This window comes from Perognathus longimembris, chromosome 5 (genome assembly GCF_023159225.1).
Source record: "Perognathus longimembris pacificus isolate PPM17 chromosome 5, ASM2315922v1, whole genome shotgun sequence".
In the NCBI taxonomy this organism is placed as follows: domain Eukaryota; kingdom Metazoa; phylum Chordata; class Mammalia; order Rodentia; family Heteromyidae; genus Perognathus; species Perognathus longimembris.
In genome coordinates, this window is record NC_063165.1 from 55,292,733 (window position 1) to 55,313,890 (window position 21,158).

Below are 21,158 nucleotides of genomic sequence, written 5' to 3' on the forward strand. Positions count from 1 at the left end.
AGCTATAACACCTCAAAATCTTAATCTGTGGACCTACTCTATGGAGTTTTGCTGAGGATCAAGTTAAACTGGAGATATGGACATTGCACTTCTTAAGAGGCAAATATTATTTAAATGAATGACAATTATTTTTTAAGTCTACATATATTTATAGCTTTTTAAATATTCTATTTCCCACCCTGTTTACCACATCTTTATTTCAGGGTTTTTTTTTCCATTTCCATCTATAGTCATAGAATGAAATTTGTCATAGTTTAAATGTCAAAATCTGACCCTAGGAAATAGAGCAGTGATGAAGAGATCAATCAAAAAAACAAAGAGGATGGAAATTACTCATGTTTTAGAACAGAACATTGATCTTAGTACTTTAGATCCTAAATCATCTTCATCTCATTCTTTAAGAATCCAAGTCTAATTTGTAAATAGATACCTATCAGTTCACAATGTGGATTCTTCTAAGTCCATAATCCTTGTTATCAAAGTCTTTGGTTCTTTTATTATCTTTTTTACCTGAATGTCAAAAATAGGACATTTTCATCATTATTTAAAATATCAAGGTAGTCGACTCTTTCATTTTATCTCTGCAAAAACATCCTATGATTCTTCTGGGAGACACTGTTCTTCTGACCAATCATGTAAAAGAAAAAGTTACTTTTTGGGCATCAAGAAATTTAAGCAGTACAAATCATAAAAAAAGATGAATTCATGGTTTTGTGAGGGATCTAGATACAATCTTGTTGCTTTCATTTTGAATACTATTTTAATGGCTTCTCTATTCAGGTTTATTGGTGCAGTGACAAAATACCTGCCATAAACAAGTTAAAGAGAGAAGGGACTGGGAATGTGACTTAGTGTTAGTGCTTGTCTAGCATGTACAAAGCTCTGGGCTTGATTCCTCAGCACCACATAAACAAAAAGCTGGAAGTGGTACTGTGGCTCAAGTGGTAACAAGCTAGCCTTGAGGAAAAAGAAGCCAGGGTCAGTGCTCAGGCCCTTAGTCCAAGCCCCAGGACGGACAAGAGAAAAAAAAAGAATAGTAAAGAAAGAAAAGAGAGAGGGATAGAATTATTATTTTAGTTCACAGTTTCAGAAGTTTCAGCTCATAGTGGCTCCACTCCTGTGATTCTGGACCATGGGTGATACAGAACGTCATCGAGGGAGAAGAAGGTTGAGGTTGTTCTGTTCAGGGAGGTCAGGAAGCAAAGAGAGAAGCAGGAAGACACCAAAAAGCAATATACTCCAATGATCCACTACAAGTGACCTACTTTCTTCATGTAAGCCTCAGAACCAAGCCTCTAACACATCAACTGTTTGTGGAACACTTTATATTCAGACCACTAACATTGTGCCCTTGGTCCACAAGAAGCTCATAATCATCTTATTCACCAAAAGACATTTATTCCAATGCTGCAAGTCCCCCAAATTTTAACTGTTCCAACGCTGCTCAAATTCAAAATGACTTTTTCAGACTCATGGCAAACTTTGAGCAGTAAAGTCCCTGTAAATATTTTTTTAAGTTTCTACTTTGAAGAACAATGGCCCAAACTGAACTTTTTCTCCAAAAGGGAGATGTATGAGAATAATAAGAGAAGGTTGAATCAAAACCAAAGCCCAGACTGATAAGGACAAACAATACAATAGCTTCATTTCTGCCATTCCTGGCATCTGAAATCATGAGCTTCAGAGGTATGAAACAGAACTTGTCCTATGGCCTTACCATTTGCACCCTTGCAGCCTTTTTTCTGGTTGAGTGCTCCTCATTGATTGTGGCTTTTCTCAGCAAGTGTTGATGCCCTGGCAATTCTAACATCCTGAGGTCTTCATTACAGTGTAGATACCACTATCACACCTTCGCCTATTAAGTTCTTAGTGGCTGACTGCGGATCTTGACTCTGTCACTTATTCCTTGGCTTCCCAGGCCTTTCTTTGAAATCTGGGAGCCTCCATGACCCTCTAACTCCTGCTTTCTGCATGCCTACAAACCAGACACGTGGAGGTAGTGCCAGAGACTGCCAGAACTCCCCTTAAACCATGACTAAAACTTGGGAGAATACTTCCTCATACATGGGGCACCTTGGAGCTCTCTTCTCAAATGAAAGGGGTTTGGAAATACATCTTTCCTGTTGTTCTGGTACATGGTGCTTGATTCATTTCAGCACTAATCACCGTACCCACTGTCCTGTAGTTTACTTAATTTACTTTCCTATAAACTCTATGGTCTTCCTCTCACCAAAATTATTCATTAAACTCTAAACTCAACAATACAGCACTGCTCTATCCTGCAAAACCTCAGTCTTCCAAATTCTTCAAAAAAAACAAATGGCCAGGTATAGTTATTGTTAGTTACTATAGTGTACTTTGAATAAAATATATGACCATGCTTGCTTTAGCTGCACATACACTAAAATTGGAATGAAATGGACAAGATTAGCATGATCCATGAACAAAGGACATGACAGATAATTTAAGGATTGTTTGTTTTGTTTTGGTTTGGTTTATAGACTCAGAGACTTTAGTCTCTATTCTTTGACTCCATTGATTCTGGGCCTATTGTGGAGAATAATATATGGTAGTAGAAGAGAGAGAGAGAGAAAGAGAGAGAGAGATAGATTGCCTTTGTTGGCTGGCTGATATCTTCATTATTTTTCCCTTTAATTTCCTCAGGACTCTCAGCCAATAGGATTATGCTACACAAATTTAAAGTAAATATTCACCATTCTTAGAAAATATCCTCAGAGGCACACTTAGAAAAGTACACTTTATAAATACCATAGACACATCTCAAGTTGACTGTCAAGATTAACTGTCATAATGGTCAATAAACAGGGAGAGTATCTTGTCCAAGATTATAAATCATATAAATCATTGCTTCTGAAATCTATGTTTATGAAGATTTGATACTTATTGAAATCTGAATATGCCACAGGAATTCATACACAGTTAAAAGGGAAATAATGTGGGAATGTATTTGACTTATTTTGTCAGTTTCTTTTTGAATTAATGCTTAGCATGTTATCTCTTGGATCTTCTTTGTTTTTTAAATTCAACATGTCAGTTTATTATTATATTACTATTATTGTTATCATTATTAATGCAACTTTTTCAATATCTCCTTTATTTTAATTCTCTCCATATCTGTCCCAATCTCACCCATGCCCTTAAGTTGTTACTTACTTCTATTTTTACATATGCTCACTGAGTAGCTTCTTTTTTAAGTGGAAAAGAAAAAAAATGGTTCATAACAAATGTTTTCTGTTTGATTGGCACATTCAATATGACTGTAATTTCTTTCTGTTCTCCAACAAGAGTAATTTCCTTTTTTTTTTATTGATTGATCTCTTTAGTACTGCTCTGTTTCCTAGAGTCAGGGAACAAACTTGTCATCACTAAGAAATTGACTTGATAATCCCCCAATCAATGCACATATATGATTGGCCTTTGACATGGAAATCATTCTTGTTAACATCCAAGCAAATAACTTTTATTTTATATGGACAGAGGTGATTTTACTCCTGAGCTTTCCTGGCATAAGAGTATATGATACTATTGCTTTTACCTTACCATTTTCAGAGAGTAAGGAAAAGGAGATAGTTAGACATAAACAGCTAAGCTATCTTTAGCTTTCCCTTTTTTTTTTTTTTTTTTTTGGCCAGTCCTGGGCCTTGGACTCAGGGCCTGAGCACTGTCCCTGGCTTCTTCCCGCTCAAGGCTAGCACTCTGCCACTTGAGCCACAGCGCAGCTTCTGGCCGTTTTCTGTATATGTGGTGCTGGGGAATCAAACCTAGGGCCTCGTGTATCCGAGGCAGGCACTCTTGCCACTAGGCTATATCCCCAGCCCCTAGCTTTCCCTTTTGATTGAGAAAGATTATTGTCTTCATTAAGATATTTTAATATACACTTAAATGATTTGGGATTTCTCAGAGGGCCAAATAATTATAAATAATTCTCCTTTATTCTTAAACCAAATGTCTCAGCTCTCCATGCTGCCTTGTAAACACTAGTCAAGTGGGGTTTCTACATTTCTTGGCATGTCTCAAAAGGAAGGCAGCTCAACATTTGTCTGCTGGCTCAATTAAGCCACTTTATATTTGTGGACAGTATTATTTCTTTATCCTAATTACCTCCTCCTCAAAAATGTAACAAAATCAAATACAATACATAGGATCTCAGATCTGATGTAGGATCTTGGAACTCAGTTATTGAGTCCACACCCTCTAGATGTTGCCCCTAGAATCACAATAGCATTCTATTTTAAGCTTGAAAATTCTTGCACCTACAACAGAACTCAGAAATTATTTTGTTCTTTTTCTTCTGTCCATCAAGGACAAAATATATAAGGCAATAGCTTACCAATTTTAGTTAGTAGTGATAATGACTCCAGCCCTTTCTCAGTTGTTCATGTATCTTACACATAGTTTCCTTTGAACTACATTGAAACAAGCTAGATTCGGTTATCACTTCTGATGATTTTTATTTACCTTATAAACATATCTGTAAAATTTTTTAGTATGAAAAACTTATGCATCCTAGAGGTCATTGTTAATTATTGCTATTATTGTTCAGTAAAGAAGAACATCAAATCTAGGTCGTGTCTCTGTACGCAGAGTGGCCCAAAGTAAATCTCTCCCAGGGGACACTTGTAGGTTGTTCATATTTACCTCCTTATCGTAATTGCTAGGGTCAAGAATTCTTTGCTCTAACCTGGGTGATAATGCTGGTAATTAGATGCCTTTAGGAATTTGAAAAGCATCAGGTTTAATTACCTGAAGTTTTTGAAATTTTATTATGTCTTCCAAATCCCACTTTACACTCAGCCTTCCTTCCCAGTATCTTTCCAACTCCACTGGAGACACATAGTTGTCTTGGTCTCTAACAGACCATAGAGGTTATCTTGTTTCCTCTTCTCGTTGATTGTGAAGTTGACATCAATGGGATCATACATGGTGACATTTTATGAGTCACAAACTTAATGATCATGTTACTGATTTTAGAGTTTTTTCCCCCATTGTCTCATTTCTGTTTTATTTTTATTCAGGTTAAAGATTAGAAAATAAATAGTAAGTAAATAATAAAGAAGGAAATGTCAGCTTTAAAGACTCAGTTCCTTAATGGTCATCTGGACATTTCACTTCTAATTTGTTGCTTGAAAATAGTTTAGTCTTGGAAAAAGTTGAGCCTTCTTTCTCAATCTTACTTACGTCATTAATTTGCTTAGCATATTCTGTTCTCAAAATGGAAAGATAATTGCTCGATTCTTTATTTTGTAATGTATGCCTTCTTCTACATTTGCTTTGGAGGAATTGTCCTCTCTTTACACTGTGTAATCACATTGTGAAATTGGGAAATCTATTTGCAGCAAATATGTTCAAATTATAAGGGCTAAACTTAAATGTTGCAAAGTAGTACCATGGATGTTCCACTGGGACACTCAAAAGACTTTGTGAGTGGGCTGGGGATATAGCCTAGCGGCAAGAGTGCCAGCCTCGGATACACGAGGCCCTAGGTTCGATTCCCCAGCACCACATATACAGAAAACGGCCAGAAGCGGCGCTGTGGCTCAAGTGGCAGAGTGCTAGCCTTGAGCGGGAAGAAGCCAGGGACAGTGCTCAGGCCCTGAGTCCAAGGCCCAGGACTGGCAAAAAAAAAAAAAAGACTTTGTGAAGGGTATGACTTCACATTCTGTGGTGAGCATGAAACCTTGACCACATCTGAACCAATGCCATTCCTTTGGACATTAGAACAACACATCAATTTTCATTTACCCTTTCAAATACAGGACTCATTGGCACTCTTCAGATGTCCATTGTGCTTACTCAAGAATCTTACCAAAGTAGTGAAGAAAGGGAGTATGACAGTGAAAGATTTCAAGGAGATGACTCTACACTCAAAATTGAATTCTCACCCAGTTTCACCCTTAACAAAAAGAATATGAAACCTTTTCAAAGACTGGTAAAGAAAGATATATAAAAAACATTCTAACATGATTGCTTAATCCTGAGATTAACAAGATCTATCCACAGTGATTCCTGCAGATACTGAAAATAATTTAAAATGTCACTAAAACTACAGTCTTCTTCATACTGAGAACTGAACTTTCAAATTAGACACTATGGGGCTGGGAATATGGCCTAGTGGCAAGAGCGCTTGCCTCTTATACATGAAGCCCTGGGTTCAATTCCCCAGCACCACATATATAGAAAACGGCCAGAAGTGGCACTGTGGCTCAAGTGGCAGAGTGCTAGCCTTGAGCAAAAAGAAGTCAGGGACAGTACTCAGGCCCTGAGTCCAAGGCCCAGGGCTGGCAAAAAAAAAAAAAAAAAAAAAAAAAAAAATTAGACACTATGATTGGCCAAATCACAGAATGCATCACAATTAGTAATTCTCTCTTGTTTTAAAGTAATCAGTTCTAAGGAAAATATTTATTTTGAATATTACCTTCTCTTACATTTCTCCTGTGGCAACATTTACCTAATAACTGTAGAAACCACAAGGATTCCATATGTAATCCCTTTGTGTAGGACAGAATTCATCATGATTTGCTTTATAAGGCTAATTCCAATGATATTTGAGATTATTTTCTATAATAAATGCTTTGTTGATTTCCTGAGAGTATGTACATGGCAAACACCCCCCCCCACACACACATTTCCTGGCAAAATAAACCTCAGAAAATAAATCTCTAATTTTTTCAGTACCCTAGTCTGTGTTCTGAAGACAGTTAAATTGTCAGAGAAAGCTAAAATAGGTAAAAAGAATGTTATCAAATGCTGTCAATTTTATCTTGATGGCTTTCATTTATAGTGTTATCTTTAAGGAGAAGTAAGAAGTAGTTAGATATTTTGGCCATCAATTCTGTCTACAGAAGACATTCTTAACTGCCAAACATTGCTCACCTCCATCAAGTAATCTTGCCCAAAAGTTTTAAATGTTGATTCAAAAAGAAAGCTAGCATTTTATGTCTGTATTGTTTACTATGACCTCTCCTTTCAGAGATTTGTTACAAAATACTCAGTTAAAATTTATGCCCAAGGAATATAGAATATGATATTCGCCCAGGCCATTAAAAAATCTCTGTACCTAGGTACAGATTTTGAAGTTGCTTTTTGCTGTCTTTTTCAAGTTGTCAGAGTCTGATTTTTGTCTTTGATTATGTATATAATAATTGCTTTGGTTAAAGCAAAACCTTTATAAAGGTTTTACACATAAAGCCTCTTGTCTATTAAATGTGAAAGAACTTGTTTTGTTCCTGCTTCTAAATAAGAGCTCAAGATGCTTGTGTCAAAATTGATAAGCAATTCATTGTCTCTGCTGGCTACATGTGAGACCCAGCATCATTCTAGACAACTATCATGGGAAACAGAACTCCGGGTGGGTTGGTTCTTCACTCAGCCCTAAACTTCACAAGGACAGAGTCAGACAGAAGTACTGTATACTTTTACAACCCTAGCACAATGTCTGATCTGAAGCACATATCCCATAAACCTTTAGGAAATGTCTGAAATATCTGGGATATTTAAGAATACACAAGACATTTGTGAAACTTTCTGTGAATCTTGAACAAGGTGATTTTTGGGGAATCTAGATCATTGAGACTAAATTTCAGGTTTATCTGGGTCAACTCTAGTCTACTGTATGGACAGTTACAAAGATAAAATGTAATATTATGTCACTTAGAAAAGATGCCAAAAGCATTCTTGACTTTGCTATGGAAATAACTTTGTTGTCATTAATTCAATTTACTTTTATGATAAAAAATGATTCCTATGTAAAATCACAACCATATCACTGCTTTATTTACATAAGGATCTGTGTACTATGTGTACACTGGTGTACACAGTAGCTTTGAGTATTCATACTTATTGGATTTGCACTTAAAACAATAATATAAACTTAAAGGTACTTGATTCACTTAAAAAATGAATCACAAAGATGTCACTTGCCTACTTGTGGCATATGTTTTTTTAAATCAAATATTCTACCCAGAAAGTTGGAAAAGCTTATGCATCTATGATTCAAAAGAGTAAATATATCATCAAAAAAGTAAATATCTCATCTGAGGGTGGATATGGAAAATTTTTTTGCTAATTTTAATGAAAGTCTCTTGTAAGATCTTTCTTATTGCCTGCCTTTAAAATTCTTTTATTGGTTCATTTTCTTTATACACCCAGTGTGTGTGTGTGTGTGTGTGTGTGTGTGTGTGTGTGTGTGTGTGTGTGAAATGATATAATGAGAAAGAAGGAAGGAAAATTACCCTTTCTGTTGCAGAGTTTACAATCAATAGTTCATATATTCCCATTTTTGCCAGCTTATAAGAAATCACTAAACTAGTAATTATCTGTTATTTTCCCCCCAAGTAAATGCTTGGAGAGCATGGCTTCCAATTAGAACCTGTTACTATACAAGAGGCTTTTAAATCAAATGATGTTGAACTACCATTTTATCTCAATATGTCCTGAAAGTTTGTGCCATAGTAGAAGATAATATTGTGATTGAATACTCATTATGCCAAAAAAGTTACCCAACACAACTTGTGCCCATGTGAATAGCATAGAATAAAATGAACCTTTAAAAGCCCCTTAATATAATTTTTTTTATTTTCTGTGGAATTTTCTCTTATTTATATTTCCTTGAATTCCTATTATCAGTTTAAGGATTCATTATTATTTTTATGTTGTCACTTAAAAAGTTTAAATTAGCTTCAAATAATTGTACAAAGGAGTTTTATTTTTTTATTTTATTTTTTATTTTATTTTTTTTTTTTTGGCCAGTCCTGGGCCTTGGACTCAGGGCCTGAGCACTGTCCCTGGCTTCTTCCCGCTCAAGGCTAGCACTCTGCCACTTGAGCCACAGCGCCGCTTCTGGCCGTTTTCTGTGTATGTGGTGCTGGGGAATCGAACCTAGGGCCTCGTGTATCCGAGGCAGGCACTCTTGCCACTAGGCTATATCCCCAGCCCCTACAAAGGAGTTTTAATTCAACATGTAAATATAAGTACAACACATCTTGAACAATGTCATTACTATTTTTATAGTAGTTTTCAGTTCATAGTGAAAATAGATAGGATAGAGATTTCCCAACTCTCTCTAGGCAGAAATACTCTATTCTTCAATGATCAGCAGTCCCACCAGTATAGTCTGCTTGTTACCATTGGTGACCCTGCATTGACATATCATGTTCACTCCAAATCTATAACTGACATTAGTATTCACTCTGTTGTATCATCTTTGCACAAATGCATAGTGATGTATGTCCACCATTATAGAATTATGCACCATATTGGATTGCTCTAAATAAATTTTCTGTATACCCAATCTTTACTCTGACTCCCAGACACAGATAACTCTAATAGAATTGGAAATTTCATGAAAAAACAAACAAACAAACATAATGCCACAACGTCATAGGTGAATCTACCCTAAATTCTGGGAAGGAAACCTTGGTAATAAAATTCCCAACTAGCTGGGTGCTGGTGGATCACGCCTCTAATCCTAGCTTTAAGAGATTGAAATCTGAGGACTGTGGTTGAAAGCCAGCCTGGGCAGAAAAATCCATGAGACTCTTATTTCCAATTTACCACTAAAAAAAAAAAAAAGAAGAAGAAGCCAGAAGTGGAATTGTGGCTCAAGAAGTAGAGCTCTAGCCTTGAGCACAAAAGCTCAGGGAGCCAGGCACCAGTGGCTCATGCCTGTCATCCTAGCTACTCAAGAGGCTAAAATCTGAGGATAGTGGTTCAAAGCCAGCCCAGGCAGGAATGTACGTGAGACTCTTATCTCTAATAAACTACTAAAAAAAATCCAGAAGTGGCACTGTGGCTCAAGTGTAGAGCATTACCCTTGAGCAAACAGAAGCTCTGGGACAGTGCTTATGCCCAGAGTTCAAGCCCCAGGATTGGCATACACACACACACACACACACACACACACACACACACACACACACACACATACACACAGGCTCAGGGACAGCACCAAGGCTCTAAGTTGAAGCCCTAGGACCAGCATTCAACCAACAACAGAAAAAAAACTCCAGCTAATTCTTAGGAAAGACATTGAAGATCTAATCTTTCCTGAGCTTCCTTCTTTTAATAGGAATTTGTACATTGCATTTCTATGGTATTTTATGAACTTCAACAACTGTGAGGGCCTGGCATGATGCAAATCTCTGTAATTCTGGTTGTTCTAGAAACAAAGATTAAGAGGATGGGAATTTAGGTTTATTTAGGCAAAAAGGGAACAAGATCACATCTCAACCAATTAACTGGCATAATGCTGTGCCACTGTCATTCCAGCCAACATGAAATATAACTAGGAGACCCTGGAAAAAAGTGAGAGATCTTATCTGAGAAATAACTAAAGCATAAAGGGCTAAGGTATGGCTCAAGCAGTAGAGTACTTGTCTAGCTACCATGAGTCTGATTTCAAATCTCAGTGCCACCAAAAATGCCTATGGGAGTTAAGTCAAATATGTGGGTTTTTAAAAAAATATCTGTATCCTGCTTAAAATCTTTTTTTTTTCAATTTTATTGTAAAGGTGATGTATAGAGGGGCTACAGTTACATAAGTCAGGTAATGAGTGCATTTCTTTTTGAGCAATGTTACCCCTCCTTTATTCCACTTTTCCCTCCCCTCTCCCTCTTCCAAGTTATAAAGTTAATTTCCAACATATGTCCAGTGAGTATCATGGCTGAGTTGGTTCAAATTGGTTCACTCTTTGCTGTACCATTTCTGTGATTCTCCTTCCCCTCCCCAATTCAGATAAATTTATGTATAAGACAAAAGGTACAGTAATAAAAAATAGTGGCAAAAGGGAATAGACCGAAGGAAAAAAGAAAGGAAAAAGAAATAGCTAAAAGCAGTACAATAAAAAGCCTCTTGTTTCCATTTCTTGGAGTTCATTTTGATAAGCATCATTTTATAGGGTCATATGCTTATAACTATTGAGACATTGTGATCCTCTCCTAAGAATATCCTTTTTTTCTCACTGTGTTGATGCTAAGAGTGCTGTTTAATCATGTCCAAGTGTAATTATTTGTCATTTTATATCCACTGGGTTTACTTGTAGGTTTCTAGACATAATCTAGTTATTACAAAGGAGAGAAACCATGCAGGCTATGTTTCTTTGAGTCTGTCTTCACTTAGTATGAGTTTCCCAAGTCTTTCCATCTCCTTATTAATGGGTCAATGGCATTCTTTCTGATAGAAGCATAGAATTACATTGTATATATGTACCACATTTTCTTGATCCATTTATCCACTGAAGGTCATTTGGGTTGATTCCATATCTTAGTTATGGTAAATAATGTGGCATTGAAAATGGTTATGCTGGTAGCTTTAGTACAGGCTGGTTTGTTGTCATTTGGATAAATGCCCAGGAGTGGGATTGCTGGGTCATAGGGAAGCTCTGTGTTTAGTCTTTTGAGGAATCTCCAAACTGCTTTCTAGGGTAGATGAACCAGTTTACATTCCCACCAACATCCCTAACAGCATCTGTAGTCATTAGTTTTCTTAATAATGGCCATTCTAACTGGGGTGAGGTGGAATCTCAATGTTGTTTTGATTTGTATTTCTTTTATGGCCAGAGATGTTGAACATTTCTTTGTGTGTCTACAAGCCATTCTTATTTCTTCTTTGGAGAAGTCTCTCCTTTAAACCGTTAATCCACTTATTAATGAGGTTATTGTTTATTGAGGATTTGTTTTGGGAGGGGTTTAATTTCTTGAACTCTAAGTATATTTTAGATATGGGGCCCTTGTCTGATGCATTGTTAGTAAAGATCTTCTCCCATTCTGTGGGATTTCTATTTGTCTTGCTATCTATGCCTGTACCAGGCAGAAACTCTTTAGTTTGATGCAATCCCATTTATGTAGATTTTCTTTCATTTGTTGTGATGCTGAGTCTTTACTTAGGAAGTTTGGAACTGTGCCAAGGAGCCCTATTGTTTCTCCTATCCCTTCCTGTAACATTTTTAAAGTATTTTGATCCATTTGGAGTTGATTCTGATACAGGGTGATATATAAAGAACTAATTTCAGTTTTCTGCATGTGTATAGACAATCCTTCCAGCACCATTTCTTGAAGAGGCTTTCTTTCTTCTGTCATGTGTTTTTGGCTCCCTTATCAAAGATTAGGTGGCTATAGGTCTGTGGGTTCATTTCTGGATTTTCTATAGTATTCCACTAATCTTTGGTTCTATTTTTGTGCCAGTACCAAGCTGTTTTTATTACTACAGATTTGAAATGGAGTTTGAAGCTTGGTATTAAATCAAATATGTTTTTGGGTCATATCTGGGTAGTTTCTTGTATTCTTACTGGTGTTCTTTCCAAAGAACGTTGCAACACATGGCTTTATTTATCTCATAAACAATTTGCAAAATAAATATGATGATTCAAATTTTAAATGTGATAAAACACAGGCTCTTAAAATGTAGAAATGCTCCGATTTTTACCCACCTAACAAATGGCAATGTTTTCCATCAAAGCCATAAGTTTTGCTGCCTCTACCTTCCGGAAAATGTACTTTAATCTAGGTATCATGTAACACACAATTATTTCTAAAAGCTTACTTCTTAACAATCCACTGCAGTTCTTAAATTTAAAAAAATGGAAAGAAATAAAATAGAAATCACGAGACCACTTATTCTCTTATGTCATGCTGACATCAACTGAAAATTGGGAACAAGTTGCCACCCCTCCACCTAGTGGTGACACACTCTAGGGGTTAAATATCTTGGAAAGACACCAAAAACTTGTCCATTGTTTCAGCCTATCATGCCACAAAAAGCTTTATAAAGGCCCAAATAATGTTCCTCTAAATTGCAGTGTGGTGTGATAGCAAGAGCATAAAAGTCTTGTTTATTATACTATATACTATATACTATAGTATATACTATACTATTATATACTATTAGTATATACTATTAGTATATACTATTGCTATTATACTCTTGTATATCAGGCTACCTCACTAGTGACTCTTTGAAATCTAGATTTCAGTCATAGTCAAATAATTGGAAAATTCGTAACATATTAAAATTCTATTATTAAATAATAAAATAATCATTAGGTGAATGAATAAACAGGGCCATCATCTCCTTTGGAAACTACTCTGGTTTTCAGTTTCTGGGGACTACAAAGAAATATCTTTATTCCTTCTAAGCCCCATTGTCTTCCAATTCTCATCTTCGAATTCATAGCACAGTTATGTTCTATTTCTGTGGAATCATAACTATAACTGTCTTCTGAGTAAAGATGAATATTTACCCATAGTTTCCCTCCCTTTTCCTCTCTTTTTCTCTTTTCTTTCCCTTTTCCTTATTTCCCCCCTCTTTTCCCCTGCAGTTCCTTTCTTACTTCCGTGTACCCTTGTTTTTACTCTTCCTTTCTCTTCTCCCCTTCCCTTCCCTTTTCCCTTTCCCTTCCTTTCCCTTTCTATTCCCTTTCCTTTCTTTTCCTCCCCTTCCCTTCTCTGTCCTGCCCTTCCTTGCTCTTTCTTACTCTTTTCTCCCCTCCCTGCCCCATTTTTCTTTCACTTTCCTTTCTTTCCTTCCATTTTCCCCCCATCCCTCTGATTTCCTCCTCTTCTATCCATGAAAATGTTATATATTCTTCAAAGATTAGATGCAATCTCTTCTTGATGCCTGCTTTTATGAGAAAGAAAACTTTATCACTCCATTTTCTACTTGTGTGAGTTGTGATGGCAAGGGCTGCTTATTTGTCTTCACAACACTAGTTAATTACAATATGGGCAGATTTTTAAAGCTACCGGAAATATGTGAGTTCTATGAGGATTCCAGTGACTACTCAAGGATTAAGTACCAACCATACTATTTCTCAATATTACATTCACCTTTTTTGTGCTGACCTTGGCTGGAGGGTCTAAAATAAAGGCACATGGATGCTTGCTTATAGTTTTCTTCACCTTTTTAGAAGAAGTGATAAGATGTGAATTTTTCCCTTTTCTTGGGAACAATTGACTCTGTGCTTCAGAAAGATCTTATCAAGTCTTGCATATCTCCTTCACATATTGTTCTGCTCTCCCACGCAATGGTTTTTAAATACAGCTTTCCAAAAGTTGAATGGTAGAAATCTGCATGCTGGTTCTATTAGGGAACATGGTCAAATTCTATTCATATTGAACTCAAGCTAAATTGGGGAGATGCTGTGACTCTTTGCCACTTGGCTTCAAATGAATGAACAGAATCAGTATTGAAGTTGGCTTCCAATGCAGGGTCTTGCCCTTTTCTGAAATGATGGAGTTTTGTGTAGAAAAATCCACTGCTTTCTTTAAAATACAAGAACCCTGTCTTTCTTAAGTAAAAAAAAAATTAAAAATCACAAACTGAAAAAAAATCTACTAAGAGTATATTGTCACATTTCAGAGAGAACCAGAGACAGATACTAATTGCTTATCATCAACAAAACCCCAATCTTTGTAATGAATGTTAAAGACAAGTAGCAGAATATAAAGTTAACACTAGCTGTGACATGACTCACAGAAAACTGTGAAACCATTTCTAACTCATTTGTCTCTGAAACTGCCAATCCAGCTTTTGGAAATCGAATTGTTTCCCTTTCAGAAAAAGTAACCATCTGCAAAATAATACTAGGAGAAATTGAACTGATAGTTTTTATAGTCAGTAATCTGAAAAGAAAATTGCCTTTCAATTGGTATTTCCCAAAACGGCTTTACTACAATAATTTTTAACAAATGAAAAGAATAGACTTTTTATTAGTCAATTTAACATGTACAGACCCATCATATTAATAATTCATGTGCATTTCACCAAGTATTTATTGAGTGGTAGTTTACATAAGACTTTTTGCAAAGCCCTGAGCATATATATACTGTTGAACCTGACATCTTGGTGTCCCAAAGCAATGTATTGAGTTAAATGATTCACATACAATTGTCAAATAAGCACTTCAGGAAAGAAGCATTAAGATTCTCTTCATACTCTTGATAAGTCCCATAATACCATTTGCATGCTGTGATGAATGCATAGTAATGACTTTTACCCAGTTATACATTTTGTATTTCTACATACTGGCTCTTGATCAAGGAAGAATCTTGTCCATAGTTATTCTTTCTGATGATCCTCAACATGAAGTCACTAGCATTTGTATGTTTGTTAATTTTCATATATGTTTATATTTCTATTTATATTTTCTAATGTTTTTTCTTTGTCATCAGTAAACTTTTTTCTAAAGCAATAGATGAGTTTTGCCTTTTAGATAGTTGATTGTTAGTTGCAACTTTAAGTATCATTTTAAAAATACTTCAAGAAAGAAAGTGCAAATACATAGGCTAAATGCTGAATTTTGTTTTTGATAGTGATTCAAAGGAAGCTCAGCTCTGAAAGTTTTCTGGACGAGGCTTGACGAAACTTTACCAAGGTTATTTCATCAAATGATTCCAAACATTTTCAGTTGGCCAGTTTCATTCATTTATTTCTTTGTGAATATCACAAACAGTGGTGGTACAGTGGCTAGTGTCTGGTGTCATGTGAGACTCCAGGACAATGGCCCTGGTCTCCAATATATGTGTACTTAATGATGTCATAACTACTAGTGCATAATATGTGATGTAAAGTAATCATTAAGTTAAGAAAGCCATAGATAAAGGGCTGTGGTGGGGAGCCAGAATATGAAAAGATGGCCTCTGAATGAATGAACACCATGTAAAGATGGTTGATTTTGAATTAAGTTTTTGAGAATAGGTGAGATTTGGATGTGCCAACAGGTGGGAGGACTTGGCATCTGTGCAAACACAACAGCAGCAACCATGAAGGAAATAAGTATGCAAATTGTAGAATCTGTGAAGATGAAAGCTCTAGCAAAGAGCCTTGTAAGATAAATGTGTGTGGTGTTCAGCAAACTGAAGGAAAAGGAAAAGAACATATACAAGCCATCCAGGTCTCAGTCTTTACTCATAAAGTTATAGCCAAACAATGTATAAATGAGAAGAGAGATGAAGCATTCATATTTGGAGGAATCATTCCATCCATCTACCATTTGTTTGTTTGTTTTTTTTTTTTGGCCAGTCCTGGGCTTTGGACTCAGGGCCTGAGCACTGTCCCTGGCTTCTTCCCGCTCAAGGCTAGCACTCTGCCACTTGAGCCACAGCGCCGCTTCTGGCCGTTTTCTGTATATGTGGTGCTAGGGGAATCGAACCTAGGGCCTCGTGTATCCAAGGCAGGCACTCTTGCCACTAGGCTATATCCCCGGCCCACTCCATCTACCATTTGTAAAGAGTCTGCAAAGATACTTCGAGTAAGAGACTTCCCAGCCTTTGTTTGGGGAGAAAATTACTCTAAGATCAGTTACAAGTACTGATTCTCAAATGAATCAAACTCCAAATGTACATTAACAGGACCATTAGGAAGTGCTATGACTAAAAGTCAGAGCTGGATGGGCCTGTCACTTTCCATTTGTACAGACAACAAATGCCAATTTTTCTTTGAAATAGAAAGTCTCTTCTCCACTTCTAGTTGGGATCTTTTTTTGTTTATACCTAATTTACATAGAAAATATTACCCATTTTGCTTGCTGTTTCCCGTTACATTATTAATGTCCATTTCATGGCCTCATAAGAACAAACTTTTCATTACCAACAATGAAAACGGCTTAAGAAGTGTTTCACTATAATTGTTAGGGAAGTTGATAACAAATATTATATTGAGGTAGATTATACAAATGTCCTTTAGTTCATGGAAAACATTCAGATTTACATATTTAAGCCTTTTTCAGCTGGCCATTCTGTGTGTGTGTGTGTGTGTGTGTGTGTGTGTGTGTGTGTGTGTGTGTGTGTGTGTGTAACAGTTCTGAGGCTTAAACTCAGGCCCTGGGCACTGTTTGGAGCGTTTTTGTGCACAAGGCTAGAACTCAATCACTTGAGCCAAAGCCCCACTTCTAGTTTTGGTGATTAATTAGATATTGGAGTCTCAGGGATTTTCTTGCCCAAGCTGGCTTCAAACTGCATTCCTTATAGATCAGCTTTCTGAGTAACTAGGATCACATACATGAGCTACTTAGTCAGCTGGCCATTTTTAATCTGTGAATATATGCAAGTCATAAGCAAACGACTTGGAATGGTATAGCAAAGAAGGAATACCGGACAAAGAACCTGGGTTCTAATTCTGGCATAGCTATTAGCTGGCTGTTTCTTCATTGGGCCATTTCTTCCCCTCATCAGCCTTGTAAAATGCAGAGTCAAGTTTCCTATTTGCAACTTTAAATTTTAAGGATAATATGCACATTGTCAGAACAGAGCTTAAGAACTTCCTGTGCACTTTGCATCTTTTATGAAATCAAACAAGTGCACTTGTGATCTCTTTGTTTCAACAGTTTGTCGAAAACAAAATAGACATAAATGATATTCCCTAACCAGGAACTTCAGAGAAAAGCATAAAATGGACTGGGCTTCTCTCTCCCTGTTCCTATTCAGTGGTGAATCTGTTTACTTAGAATTCTAGTTCTGAGGACTCATCATCACAGCAAGAAGCATTGCAGCCAAGATTTTTTTTAAAGACCTCTGGAGCATTACAGTTCCATGGGAATAGTTTGTCTAGAAGATTACTATGGGAATGAGAATCACTGTACCCACTGGCTTGATATAACCTGAGAAGACACTTGTGAGAAGTGGGTTTATAACTCTCCTGGACATATAATGCCAGTTCTTGGTCTTATATCCGGAGGACCTGCACTTTTCTTTGAATCCTTTAACATTTCTGTAATATTCCCTTCCTGGTTAACAAAGTGTATTTCGGGTGCCTGCAATGCCCATGGCACCATCACAGCCATCCTGTGTCCCAGGTGCTCCATAGGTAGTCACAGTGCAACCCAGCCTATGGTCGCTCAAGCATTAACCATTATAACTAATCACAGAGAACCATCACACTCACTGGGCCCTGCCATGGAAACCAGGAAGACTGTGTTTCAGTGGAAGTGTAATTTAAACCTAATGAGCAAACCAGAAACACTACCAAATACAGGAGCTGTTTCTTCTCATTTGAAAGTGAGCATAGTTATTTGTCATGGCTCCAGGAACATTCCATACCTTCTCCCAATCAATAGCTCTTTGCTAGATTTTCAAAGGTGAGGAAGCTTCCAACTTTTAATAAATGAAGGTAAAATTGGAGGAGAATTTGAGTAAAAATTTGAAGGTCTGGTGGATGCAAGGATTGTTCCAAAGCATGGAAATATCTAAAAGCTGAAACAAGTTCAACTAAGGATAAGTTTTTAATAGGTTTAAAGTTACCCTGGTGGTGGGATCACCAGGACATAGAAAATGAGGTAAATGTGTTAAAAATGACTACTTTGTAGTCTCCGTGTTATAAGATTTGAACAAAACTTATTTTAGTAATTGTACTTTCTATAAGACATCTGGAGGTCCCACTTAGTATTTCACTAATTAGGCTTGATTCCTGTTTTGCCTTGCAATTCACTGTTTGAAGTATTAATACATATACATACATACGTACATACATACATACATACATACATACATACATACATACATAGAGATATACGCAATATATGCAGAAAAGCAAGTGTAGTTCTTATAGCTCTGTTCTCCAACCACCCGAACCCCTTCCCAGGAGGCAACCACAAAGCTTTTCTTGTCTTTCAAGAGATTTTTCTAGGTATAGTATAAATAAATGTCGACAGGTTTGTATGTAGATATATGTATATTTACCACAAATATTAGAATGCACAAATAATCTTATGCTGCATATATTGAATACAAGTATATTGAATACAAGTGGTGGTAGGTTAGAGTATTCATATACATTAACATTTACATAGATTGCTACCTACCCCCCTGTGATATTAGAGTTCAAATATTTGGGAGAGTTCAAATTGAAGACCTCCCAACACTTAGCCATACCCACAGTCCTGTGCTTTTGCCTGTCTGGCCTTGGATTACTAACCCAATACCTCTGCTTTCCAAGACCTTAAGGATGCACCAATATGCCTGGCAATACAGTTAGCTCCTTTCTATGTCCTGGAGATGTTTGAGAAGCAATAGGGAATGGGCTATTTTATTGTCTTTGAGTTATAACATATTCCACATTTGGAATCATATGGGAATAATGGGGTTTATTTAACCACTTCCATATTCAAGGTTGCTTGCATTGTTTTCAGCAATTTGACACCAGAAATATCATTTTATTGAATGTAATCTTGAACATATTTCATTTTGTATATTACTGAGTTTTTTAGAATGGAACCACAAGGCATGCAAGCCCTTTGTTAGCTATATCAGATGCAGCTGAGAGTTTGGCATTCTGTGTTTCATTTAGAGCTGTATTTAAAATCTCTTATGATCTCTTACTTGCAGAGAACAGCTTCTGTAAGACTTCAGGGTGCTTTTTAAAAAAATATAGCATCTACCTTGCTAAAAATGTCCAGTGTGAGAGTAAGAAGAATGTATAATCTGTAGGTATTTCGAATTTGATTTGCAATATTAGGCCAAATTGTTTGGCAGTGATGAAACTTTCTGTGTTCAAACTGATTTTTGCTATGTGACCAGTCAGTTGCTGAGAGAAGAGAATGTAAAAGCATTATGATTGTGGATATAGTAAATTTCTTATCTGAGCTCTGCTACTTTTGCTACATGAACTTTAAAGTCTGGTTATCTGGCATGACCATCTGTGAGATTGTTGGTCATGGAGTTTGAACTCTGGGCCTACACACTGTCCCTGAGCTACTCACCTCAAGGCTAGCACTCTACCACTTGCACCACAGCATCATGTCTGGTTTTCTGGTGGTTAATTGGAGATAAGAGTTTCATGGACTTTCTTGCCCAGGCTGGCTTTGAACCATGATCCTCAGATTTCAACCTCCTGAGTAGCTAGGATTACAGGCAGAAGCCACCTGTGCCCAGCTCTTGATGCAACAGGTTGACACTAAAATGTCTGCATGATTGGTAGCCCCCTTTGTTTTGAAGTACACATTCCCTGCCCACCATTTTTTTCAATAAGAATATCATCACATCTTTCCTTTTATGCCTACTGTTTTTATGCATGAATTTGTTCCTGCATTCACTATCAACTGTTCTGAGTCTTAAGAACATCCCTTCTAAACAGGGTGTTGTGGACTCTTGAATTTGTACTTATTCTGACCCATTTTACCCTGTAAAGAGAATGTTCATTTATACTGGAAGAGATAGCTAAGGTGATTAAGTTTGTATCTATCACTTTGTTGCTTTTTAAAATGTATTTTCATCTGATTTTATTTCTAAGTTTATGTGCTGTTATTTAATTCTTTAATCTTCCATTTTCATTTCTTTGTATTTTAAATTATTTTTAACTAATTGCATAACTGGGTTTCAGTTCAGTATGTCAATTTATGAGTGCAATGAATCTTGGACAATGTCACTACTTCTATCATTCTCTCCTCTCATTTTGATTCATATCATGACTTCTTAGTTCCACCTCTTTGTGGTAACATTTATAATTTTTATATGCAAAAGGACACCCTTCCTCTAGACAGTGATCTTTGAATTAATATTGCAACATTTCACAGAAATTTCAAGAATCTTAAAACAAAATACTTTGGTTAAATTGCTATCTTTTCCGGAATGTTATATTATTAGATCACTTTACATCAAAACTCTGTTAGTTTAATGCCTTTTTGCTAAAAAATGAAAGAAAATGTATGTTTTTGTATTTATCAAGGTACGTGTAATTATTCCTTCCTATTCTCTCGTCCAAATGCAATTTCTCATCATTGTTGACAGCATGAGATGGGGAGAGGTGAATTCACTCATTTTGTCTCTGAAAATATTTTTACTTTACCATTCCTACGTGAAGGGCATGTTAAGTATATAGAATTGTTGGCTCTTTTTGTTTTTCATAGTATTTTAAACGTCTATTTCACTATCTTTCAGGTGATTTGCCAGTTTGTGAATTCATTTTTTTTAATCTCTGTGCTTCATATTTTGTGTATGTGTTTCTTATCTGTATTTTATAGAAGTTTGCTTATCAAGTTCTTGAACGTATTTCCATGATATTAATCCTGATTAGAGTTCTCAAAGTTTATTAAGCTGGGTAAATAAAAATTTTTGGTTTTGTTATTTATCCATATATTTTGGCCTTTCTTCACATAGTGAATTTGAAATTATTTTATATATTACATAATATTATGTATTGCTTATACTTT

At 36.3% G+C, this 21,158-nt stretch overlaps 1 protein-coding gene and 1 non-coding gene across 4 annotated transcripts in view; both read left to right on the plus strand.

Moving 5' to 3' along the window:
- The window catches only part of Fgf12 (fibroblast growth factor 12), a 341,337-nt gene that overhangs the window by 296,882 nt on the left and 23,297 nt on the right, over positions 1–21,158 (plus strand). The gene's annotated exons all lie outside the window — the stretch shown is intronic.
- Positions 2,382–2,486, plus strand: LOC125352086. Its single transcript, XR_007211094.1, has one exon. It is a non-coding gene; the product is annotated as a U6 spliceosomal RNA (small nuclear RNA).